At 36.8% G+C, this 12,078-nt stretch overlaps 1 pseudogene; it reads left to right on the top strand.

The window, feature by feature from the left end:
- LOC126028304 (glutathione S-transferase omega-2-like) lies at positions 1 to 11,533 on the top strand (annotated as a pseudogene).
- Positions 11,534 to 12,078: the final 545 nt, after the last annotated feature.

Raw genomic sequence — 12,078 nt, 5'->3', positions numbered from 1 at the left:
ATGGCGAAAAGCATAATTTCATCTAGTGGAGAAAAGTATAGTTTTATCTCAGTTAATTCTCTGGAAATTCTGAGAGATCAAGGGAAATTGGAAGTCTAGCATATCTTCATGATTTGAAGATTTTGGTTTCTGTCTTCCATTTGACCTAACAGTGGAATAGCTAGCCTTGATGATCACTGTCTATTAAAATTATATCCTTGTGATAGATCTTCCTTACAATGATTGATTGGGCCAAAATTACATTCATTTCTGTTTATTTATAGTTCTCTCTTTTCAACCTCTTATAAACACATTTTATAATTAAAGCTGAAAGATGAAATTACATAGATTGATTTTGCTTGTCTACCCGATATTTGTTTCAAATGTGTTTTTAAAATATTCCTTTGAAGGGTAAAATAAATAGAAGTCTTGATTGCTATTACAGAAAAAATGGTTTTAAGGTAGAAGAGTATAATACCTTAGGCTATCTCACAACTGTAAGGAGGACAATAGTATAGAAAGTAGCACTATGTGCTAGAAAATATATTTAGTAAAAAAATTAAATAATAATAATTATAATGTATCATGCTATTTCCTACAGAATAGATCTTTCTAGAAACTATAAGAAGTCATGAGACTAAGTTCGGAACACATGAAGTAGCACCCTAACCCTCTCCCCAAATGTGTTTATGTCCCAAGACCTAAGAATTTGAAATACCTTTTTTTCCACTAACATTTGCCTAAATTTTGAACCAAGACCAAAAAGTACAAACCAAACAATTCATAAACTGATTCTTGATATGAGTGATGAGAGTCAGGCAGAAAAAATTAGAAAATATAACCAGAGAGAGGTTAAAAATATGTTGCATTATTTTAATATTATTGTTGTTGTATTACTGATCCTACCCTAATCAATTATTGTACCCCACCTTAGGGTGTTACCTGGTAACAGTATATTGTATTATTCTTTATTTGGTACCTGATTCTTGTCAATAAAAAACAAGGGTCTGAGGAAGGCTGAGGCTCAATTCTTTGGTCTTCTTCATTTGAGCTGCACTCCATCTTAGGAGCAGAAAGCTTTTGTGGTTTGAATTCCTTGCTTGAGCACTGGATTTTCTGAACCGATTCTTGTACCTTTTCACTGTGTGAATTATTTTTCATTGTTCTCTACAACTGGAACTGTTCCCTCTAACCTAATCAGACAGGGGAATGGGAACTCCCTTTCCTGTCTGGGAGCTCTGTGGGAATCAAACCTTAACCAATCTACTAGAGAACGTGACACTTCGATTGTCAGAAACTGTTCGTTGTTGAGTAGCATTTTCCAAATGTTTCCAATTTCTCCATTTTTTGCAGGAAACCTGTTAAGATTAATACACAATTAAATTGTTTTAGATTGAAAATAATCAGGTTATTTTATTAAAAAAAAAAAACATTTTTTTTAATTTTGGTGCCACGTCAGGGTTGCTCATTGCTTAACTTTGGCTTTATGCTCAGGAATCTCTCCTGTTGGACATGAGTTTATAAAGTGTTCCAGGCATGTGCAAGGTAAGTATCTTAACCACTATAATATTGCTCTTTAGGCTTTCAAATATCTTTTCTTATCTATTGTAGTTTTTGGTTTAATCCTCCTAACAATTTGTGTAAGTATAATATAAACACTGGATAATAAACAGTCATTTCAAGATTTACTCAGAAGACCCCAAAATACCTAGAATTATTAAGATAGAATTTTGCTTCTGAGAAAGATTGTTTATAATAAACAGTTCCAAGTCATGGAAGGATTAGAATAATGGAAGGATTAGAAGTTTGGCTGTTGCATTTCACTCTTCCTATAATATGAAGGCAAAAATATTAGACAAGATCAATATATCAGTTACATTTTTTTCACAAGACTGGAAAATTTCCACAAATACAGACCCACAGGCTGTTTTCAGAAGCTATATGCTACCATAAAAGGTCTCAGAGGACTCTACACGTGTTTGACAACTTCATGACCTACAGATTCATGCTGCTACAAATACTTCCTTATGGTTTAACCATTTAGTAGTTTTGGTAACAGACACTGAAGGAGCAATTTATTTAGAGCAATGGATGGAGTCAGATATGGCTCATTTCCATTGTTTGAATTTCCCTGAACCACAGCCCCCATGTTTGCCTGAGTGATATGTCATGCTTCTGCTTTTCCTGGATCTTGTAAGAGTTTTACTTAAAGAAGTAAAAAGGGGTTGGGTGGGGGAAAGAGGAGAGAAACAAGTATGCATATCTTTTTAAAATAAAGTAACATTTCACTTTTTAATGGTAAACATGTCATTTTTAATGCATGCTCTTAATAATAACAGACACTTGTGGCCAACTTTTTAAATGGTAGTATAGAATATTTCCTTCCTGCTGAGTAAAAAGTTTACCATTCTTCCTCCAGTAAGGGGCCAACATTGAAATTATAGGTTGCCCAATTTTTCATGTTTTCAAATATATGATCAAGGTTCCCTTGGGTTATACATAAGTGTTCTTCGGGTTTGTAAAAAGAAGACAGAGAAAAGCAGGAAAAGAATCACCACATTTATATTTAATTGCCTGCATTTTTCTGTGTTTCCTTGACTGAAGGCAGAGAGCTGTGCTTCCAAGCCAGCTGTGTGCTCCACACACCAGACCCCACTCAATACTGTTGGCCAGTTCCTTTGCCAACTCCATGGGCAAAGCATTCTAGAAGACCCAATTTAAAATGTGCAGATAAATTCTCAGTTCTGGAGTTTTTGGTGCCAAAGCATACAGAATACTTCTGTTCTACTATGGAAATCTTGGAAGAACAGAACCTCTTTTTAATATCTCTGAGGAGTTAAAACCATTCTTAGACTGCTTATTGCATTTCATAAGTCACTCCTACTTGAAACATCTCTTGGTGGCTTACCTATATTAAAAGGGGGGGGTGGAAATCCATTCTGATCTCACTGTTTTCTCCACCAGAGTAATAAAAGTACAGCAGACAAAAGAATAGGGCCTTGCATATGTTTCCCACCCCCCTCAACTCCCCCCCACCAGTGGACTCCAGATTTCTTATTTGCAATATGAGAAGGGTGATGATCTCTCAGATTCTTTTTTGGGAAAGCGAGGAAACTAACCACCATTAAGCACACAGTGAGTGCCAGGAATTTGAAATGTCATTATTCAATCCTCAGAACAAGTCTGAGATGAAGACAGTCATTATTTTCTCATTGAAAAGGCAAGGAACTTGAAGAATCAAGAAATTGCCTAATGTGTTCAAGGTCACAGAGTGAATGTAATGTGGATTCATCTCACTCCAAATGTAGGCAACTTTGTACATGTATGAGTCTGAACGCTTTTAGGAAAAGCAGAATTTTACCAGAAGAGAAAAAAAAAAGAGGACTGGATTGTTCAAAATTGGGGCAGAGAAGAGGGTGATGGGCAGAATTAAAATATATTCGAAATTTGGTCCAGACATTGAGGTACAAATGATATTTGACTTGGATTGCTGTGGAGAACTGGAGACAATAAAGAAGTCATTCAAAAAGCATTGCTAAGATCCTCTTACTGTGTAGAGGCATTCCTCTTTAACTGTGTTTTATAACATTGTATAACACCCTTGCTTGGAAATTGCTAGTGTATATATTCATATGTAAAAATTGCTGTATGCTTACATCTGCTATATTGTGTCTGTAATGGGAAGCCAATAAACTTTTGTTTTAATAGCTTTTTATTTTAGCCTATGCAGCATTTTCTCTTGATGTTTTTGTTTCTCTTTTGATGGGACATACTGCCTTCTTCCATTATAGTTTTGTAAATAACAGATACTTATTGAACCTTCATTATATATGTTTCTAAACTATGTGTTATTACCTGAGGTTCCTTGTAATATATATGCAGACTATAATTTTATTATTTTATTCACTGTATTGATGAATAAACCAAGGGTTATAAACCAATATCACACAGGCTTTGTCAGATATTCAGGGTTATAGTGAAGCCAATAACAGAAGGGATTATTCTTGTTCTCTGTCTTGTAAAAGATCTTCTGCAGTTATTTCAATGCGAAACACTGGCATAAATTTACTTTCAAGATTAGTTGAACCGAGAACTTGCTTTTCGAATACATTGAGTATTTGCTAGTGATACTCTTCTCATTCTCAATTAAAACGTTTGTCCCATGCATATTTTTCCTGTGGACTTCACATGTAAGGCATTAGCCAGTGATGACTCAGCTTATGCTAAAAACTGGTAAAGTTTTTGGCATATCTGGGGAAGGAGGGAGCTAATGACTAGAACTCAGGTAGTGTCTTATGGTGGATGGGTATGTGGACAAGTGAGATAGATGTATTAGTTGATTTTGCTTCTTTGGTTGAATATTTTTCCTGGTCCATTCTTGGGAGTACTGACAGATCTGCTTCCCCTTTTTCCACTTTGGACAGTTTATTCCTTAATTCTAAGAGAAAATAATTATGAGGCCAGATATATAGCAAGAAGGGATGGAGCTCTAAACTCCCAGCATTATTTGTTCCACTGCCAGAAGGACCCCTCAAGTATTGACCCATAAATAGCCCCCTAGCACTTCTATGTAGGCTTCCAAACAAAAAAACATAAATAAAATATAATAATAAAATAACATAAATATAATAAATACAAGTCAGATAGCTCAAGTGGTAGCACACATGCCTTGCTGAGTTTAATCCCCTGAATTGAATGTCCCACCCTAGCATATTGGGGTAGTTCTGGCCATCTTTGAGCACTGTTGGGTATAGCCCCAACAATAAACAAATATAATAATATTACTAAAGTATATAATAACATGAGACTTAGCCTTCACTCTAATTCCATTTTTTGCAGAATGGAGTTTTTTGGCACCCAAGATCTTTATACATATAAAGTATGAATTCTACCACTGAGTTACATTCCCACCACAAAGTAAGTTAGTTTTATCTCTTCTATTTACATTCTAATGCTTTTCCCTCTCTAGATATAAACTAATATTTATGAATACATGTTTTTGACTATATGGAAATTATACTATTTACATATCTGGGAACTCACCTCTTTTTTAAGTTGGTATTCTGATCTACATTTATGTCAGCATGATCTTTTATATTTTAAATTGGTTCTTCCAAGATATTCTCCTTAAATGTGTTTAGGCTGTATTAGTATAAATAGATAGTATTGGTTTCCATGTTTTCATATCTTTCAGACCAGCTTCAAATTCTATGCTGATCCATCACTTCCCTTTCCTAAATTCACTATTCTGAGGTCTTTCCTCTCCCAATTAAGTACAAAGCCTCTCCTTGATCTAACTCTGTTTGGACTCATCTGTACCATTTTATTCTGGACCTTAGTGTCTAGCCTTATGGGATCCAGTTTTATCAAAAATATTGTTGAGTCATTCAGCCATACTCTCCCTTATTGCTTACCTGAATGCTCCCAAATTCATGATGACCAAACTCATCAACCCTCACTGCCAGCCACATAATGCCTTCTCACCTTTTTATTTTTATTGTTTTATGTTTTTTACTCTCTTTTAATAATTTTTATTGTTATCAAAGTGAATTATAAGTCTTTCATAGTAATATTTAAGGTACATAGTGACAGTGAATTAGGGCCATTCTCACCACCAGTGTTGTCCTCCCTCCACCCCTGTTCCCAGCATGCATCCCATACCTCCTCCTTTGCCCCATGGATTGCTAGTGTAATAGGTCTCCTTTGTCTATAGCTTATTGTAGATTGGGTATAAATTCTGGTATCCATTGACTTTGGGTTTGGTGCTTAAGTCTGATCATTCTTTATTTTCACTCAATGTTCATACAACTGGTTGCTCCTGGTACCATGCATTTTCCCCCCTCAATTTATGAGGGCAGATCAGATGATTCAAGTTCTGTGGTTCTTTTGTATAAAGAAAAGAAAGACAAAAAAGTTGGGAGGAATCTGTCTAGAGGCTATAAATATCGATTCAAAAGAAGGAAAGAAAAAAAGAAAAGCAAAAACAAAAACAAAACGAGATAAAAAGAAAAACGAGCAATGACAAAAAACACAGCAGCTGCATCAACAAAAATTAAATCATCACCAAAACAACAACCACAAGAAAGAAAAGAAAAAAAAATAAAGCAAAACAAAATGAAAAATGAAGGGCTGGTGTTTTTTTGTTTCATTTTTTGCATAAGCACAATAAGTATTGGGGAAGTTAGAAAGGGAATTTCCTTGGCCTAGGAGATACAGTGTTCCTCCACTCTTAGAGTATACTATCATAGGAGCAACTACAGGCTCCATACATTCTCATTATCAAATCCCAAGGTCTTTATATAGTGCCAGGAAACTTTCTGCTCAGTTGTGGATGACAAAGTCAGGCCTCTGTAGCTAGAGATCTTAGTATTTCAACTGGACAAAGTCTAGGATAGAATTTTTCATTATGGTTCTAGAAGATTTGTTCTGTCACGTTTGTTGTAATCTGTCTTCTGTAAATAGTGATTTTGGTTTTTGTACAGATGCTAGTTCGAAGCCTAGGATAGTCTTTCCTTATGTGTCCAGAAGTTCTGCTCAGTCACAGTTGTCAAAGTCAAAACTCTGGAATTAGAGGTCTTGGTTTTTGTACAAATCCTAGGCTGAAGCATAGACTAGGATCTTTCTTATGGGTCCCAGGAAAAGTTCTGCCCAGTCAAGGTTGTCAAAGTCTGCCTTCTGAAATTAGGGATCTTGGTTTTTGCACAGGTCAAAGGACAGTGTGTCTTCTGATTTGATCTTACCGTTAGGTGATGAGATAGGGAAACCTGCTCTTGGATCAAGTTTTTGCTGTTTCCTCATTATCAGGTTCTATCAACCTGTCGCAAGTTGGAGTCAGAGTGGAATTAGGAATTCCCCAGTGGGAGTTTGGTTCCTGGTGCTGTTGCAAGGAGCTGTGTTGGATCTTTGGGGTTTGGACAATAGCTGTGCAATCATATGGAGTCAAGTTCTCGTGACACATGTTCAGGGTCCCCCTGTATTATAAAATGTAAGAGCTCTTATCCCTAGTAGATAAGAGTTTGGTTCTGGGGCCAGAGTGGTGATGCAGTGGTAGGGCATTTGCCTTAATGCAACTGACTTAGGATGGACCTTGGTTTGATATGGCCACCCAAGCCAGGAACGATTTCTAAGCACATAGCCAGGAGTAACCCCTGAGAGTCACTGGGTGTGGCCCCCAAAAACAAACAAAAAAAGAGTTTGTTTCTATACATAAGATTTCCCCTTTTGTTAGTATGCCTATGCAAAAGGGAATGGTGCCATATTATATTGTTGGTGCATTAGTATCTTGTGCCCTTACAAGAAGCGCAAACCACTATTCCTGCTGACTCATTTTATGTGGCACTTCTTCTCACCCACCCCCCAAACTGTGGAGTGATGCATGCTGCCAGATTCAGCTCCAGAAGGACCCCCAGTCCAAGGGCACTACCTGATCCCTTACTGCTGCAAACCACTTCTCAAACTCAATGAGACTACAGTATGGGATGAAAATGTGGCCTGGACCTCCCTGTCCACAAGAATATCTCAAAAAACTTAATGGGGATATCTATATGTTCCTTGTATGTTTAATACCTTAATAGTTATACCTCTTAGTGTGTCTCTTTTTCTTTCTTTCTTTTTTTCTTTGTTTTGCCTTTTGGGCCACACCCAGTGATACTCAGGGTTTGCTCCTAGCCATGTGCTCAGAAATCATTCCTGGTTTGGGGAACCATATGGGATAACAGGAGATTGAACCACGGTTGTCCTTGATAGCACATGCAAGGCAAATGGCTACCACTTGTGCCACCATTCTGGCCCCATAGTATGTTTATTTTCAAAGGAAAAGGTAGCCTCCTCCATTCTTTTATAATTATTAATTTTTAATCTTTTTTCATTTACATATGTGTTCATTTCACTTGTTTTGGTTCTTCTTGGTATAAAATTTTAGAAGAAAAAAGTCCTGCTTGGGATAAAAGCTCAGGTCAAAAACAGAGCACAGAGACTGTATAGCCTGCCTTCTCATCTTTAACTTCTTTATGCAAGAATTTTTTAGGTGCCTTTGGCCAGTACGACTAGTTGTAAACAGCAACTCTCCATCTCTTAATCTCTTACGCCACCCAGTTTCCTGACTATAAATCTTCATTTCTCTATTGAATGTGGAGTTGAGCCCAATCTTTCTCCCCTGTTGGAAACCAGTCATGATATAGTCCTTACACTTTTTTTTTTTGCATTTTTAATATCTTTATTTAAACACCTTGATTACAAGCATGATTGTAGTTAGGTTTTATTCATGTAAAGAACACCCCCCTTCACCAATGCAACAGTATCATCACCAATGTCCCAAGTCTCCCTCCCCACACCCCACTCCCACCTGTACTCAAGACAGGCTTTCTACTTCCCTCATTCTTTCACATTCTATGATAGTTTTCAATGTAGTTATTTCTCTATTTGCAATCATCACTCTTTGTGGCAAGCTTCATGTTGTGAGCTGGATCTTCCAGTCCTCCTCTCTTTGTCTCTGAGGATTATTGCAAAAATGTCTTTTATTTTTCTTAAAACCCATAAATGAGTGAGACTATTCTGCATCTATCTCTCTCCCTCTGACTTATTTCACTCAGAATAATAGATTCCATGTACATATATGTTAGGAAAATTTCATGACTTCATCTCTCCTGATGGCTGCATAATATTCCATTGTGTATATGTACCACAGTTTCTTTAGCCATTCATCTGTTGAAGGGCATCTTGGTTGTTTCCAGAGTCTGGCTATTGTAAATAGTGCAGCATTGAATATATAGGTCTGAGGAAGGGATTTGTATTGCATTTTGTATTCCTAGGGTATATCCCAGGAGTGATATAGTGGGATCATATGGGTACTCAGTTTCCAGGGTTTTGTTTTTTGTTTGTTTGGTTGTTTGTTTTTTGTTTTTTTTTGGGGGGGGTCACACCTGGCAGCGCTCAGGGGTTACTCCTGGCTCTATGCTCAGAAATCGCTCCTGGCAGGCTCAGGGGACCATACAGGACGCTGGGATTCGAACCACTGATCTTCTGCATGCAAGGCAATGCCTTACCTCCATGCTATCTTTCTGGCCTTTCAAGTTCTAGTTTTTGGATGAATCTCCATATTGCTTTCCATAAAGGTTAGACCAGACAGCATTCCCACCAGCACTGAATAAGAGTTCCTTTCTCTCCACATCCCTGCCAGCACTGCTTGTTCTCATTCTTTGTGATGTGCACCAATCTCTATGGTGTGAGACGGTACCTCATAGTTGTTTTGATTTGCATCTCCCTGATGATTAGTGATGTAGAGCATTTTTTCATGTGCCTTTTCGCCATCTGTATTTCTCCTACACTTATAGTTTAAGTAAAGCCTGCCCTGCCATTTTAGCAAGTGTCAGAATATTTTTTTCCTGAATACAAATCAAATACTTCCAGATCATGTCTTATTTTTTAGCTTCCTCGCCTCTTTGTAGAAATGTCTACTCTTCATATGGAATCTGACTTAAGAGCTAATACATGAAATTCTAAGAATATCTTCAAATATTAGTTTAAAGAAACATTGCTAAAGCCCAGTTTAAGTGTTTTTTATGTTAACATTTATGTTAACTACTTTGTGGATGATTTGTGTTTCTGCTCCATACTAATCAAGTTGACATTTGGCAAGTAAAGCTGTCATTCTGTGTAGAAACTGCCACTGAATCCATGTGGCTAAGATGTGAAGTTAAAAGCATGTCATTCTCCAGATTTTCTTTTACAACCAGTCTCATAAACCTCTACCCTCTGTTAACCTAATGAGAGCAGGACCAAAACCTTTCAAAGTAGTTCTTTATTTTACATATGTCTCAACTCTTGTCTCATTTGGGGTGAGACTAGAAATGTTTTATTTACACCTATCACTCCCTAACAGTTTTGTCTTAGGTGAAAATGACAGACAACTCGATGCCTTCCTAAGACTTTCTCCCTTGCATTCTGCACATGTTCTGCAGGTGTTTGGGGAGAGATCCATATGGCAGGCACAAAAGGGGTCTCAGACTCAGAGTCAGCATTAGGTAATGGAGGGTTAAATGTCATGACCCTTTCCTCTGAGAAAAGTAGGAATAAATAAATGCCTTTCAGAAACTCATTTTATACTCATTTCATATTCTAGTTCAATGAAATGACCATTAAAAAACTGAAACAGCCATCAGATTAGCAGAGGACTGCATAAGAGTCAGAAAATAATTTTAAGAGTGTGTATATATATATATATATATAAATGGTATTATCTCTGCATTTTTGAAGGAACATAAAATATGCACCTAATGTTAACATCTGGGTTGTGGTACTAGTCCTGATTTTCTATACACTTATCCCCCAAATTATGTGTATTTTATATTAGATGATAAAAGCTATTTATTTATACAAATATATGTAGAATATTGTAATAATCATATATTACTCATCTTGGATTTATACTTTCATGCCTAATATGATAATTATCTTCTAATTTGTCTTTCTCATAGTGCTTTTGTTTTCTATTATAAAGGTTATCTTTATATCACAAAGTACTTGAGAAGCGTTCCTTCTCTTTCTATCTTCAGAAAAGTATTTCATGCTATCAGAGGTTGTTCATTTCTTGAATATTGAAAACATACCTGTGAGCCATCTGGTTCCTTATGACTTGGAACACTAATTGTTAATTTACTGATTCTATTCTACTTAGGTTTTCTAAGTTTAAGTCCAATTTTTCATTTATATGGTCTCTTATTACTACATTTAAATTTTCAACTGCAGTTCTTTGGAATGTTAAGTTATGTCTTTAAATTTTCTATACATAGAATTGACACCCAGGGTCTGACTTGGGAGTAAAAAACCTCGAGATGATAAAATTTGCTCTTTTGATTCCAGAGAAACCTCTGGCTCAACTCCCTTTTATCTTTTAATTGGTGCTTTCTTTCAGAAGACATGAAATTATCAACATTAATTTGAGAAATAAGCCCAATTGGTTCTTTATGAAACACCCTTTTGGTCAAATCCTTGTCCTGTAAACCAACCAGTGCCAGCTGGTCTATGAATCTGTGATTGCCTGTGAATACCTGGATGATGCATATCCCGGGAGGAAGCTGTATCCATATGACCCTTATGAGTGAGCACTCCAAAAGATGTTATTGGACCTCTTCAATAAGAGCAATAGCAGAGAGTTGCCCAGAACTTCCCAACTGAGAACCTGTGTCCTCTGATTAGATCCCACCATTGACCAAGGAGTGTTTAACATGGATGAGATGCGAGAGAGAGAATGCACACATCTGTACCAGGAATTCTGCAAGCTGGAAGAGATTCTTGACTATCAAAACACCATTTCTTTTGATGGAGACTGTATGTCCATGATCGATCACCTCGTTTGGCCCTGGTTAGAGTGACTGGATGTATATGGAATAGCTGACTGTTGTGGACTACACCCCTGCACTTCACGTCCGAATCTCAGCCATGAAGCAGGACTACAGTTTGCATGCTCCTCTTGGATACGAACATTTTCATGGGCTTCTTGAATCTCTATTTTCAGAACCACCCTGATGCCTTTGACTACAGACTAAGCTACTGATCCAAATAATCCAGCCATCCCCTTCTAAAATGCCCAAGTATATTGCGTTTCTACACTGAGAAATATTTAAGTGGGTTTAATAATCTCTATACATTTAATTTAATGGTTCAAATACAGAGACATAAAATGGCTTCTGTTCAATTAAAATTTTTCTATACATTTATAGTTTTACTTTCTTTCCAAATTTTATTAAGATATCATTTTAGAGTAGTATTAGTATTTATTCTTTAAGTACATGCTGTAATGTACCATATTCACCACTAGGGCACCAGCATACCTTCACGATTGTCCCTAGGTCCCTTCTCAATCATATCAACAATGACCCCACTTGTTAGACTCAGTCCTATTGCAGGATCTCTGGGTTTCTTTTCTTTTTCTTTCTTTCTTTTTCTTTTCTTTTTTTTTGTTTTGTTTTTTTTGTTTGTTTGTTTGTTTTGTTTTTTGGGTCACACCTGGCAGCAGTTACTCCAGGCTCTACGTTCAGAAATCGCCCCTGGCAGGCTCGGGGGACCATATGGGATGCCAGGATTCAAATCACCAACCTT

This window comes from Suncus etruscus, chromosome 14 (genome assembly GCF_024139225.1).
Source record: "Suncus etruscus isolate mSunEtr1 chromosome 14, mSunEtr1.pri.cur, whole genome shotgun sequence".
Lineage (NCBI taxonomy): Eukaryota > Metazoa > Chordata > Mammalia > Eulipotyphla > Soricidae > Suncus > Suncus etruscus.
This window is presented reverse-complemented; position numbering and strand designations above follow the sequence as displayed.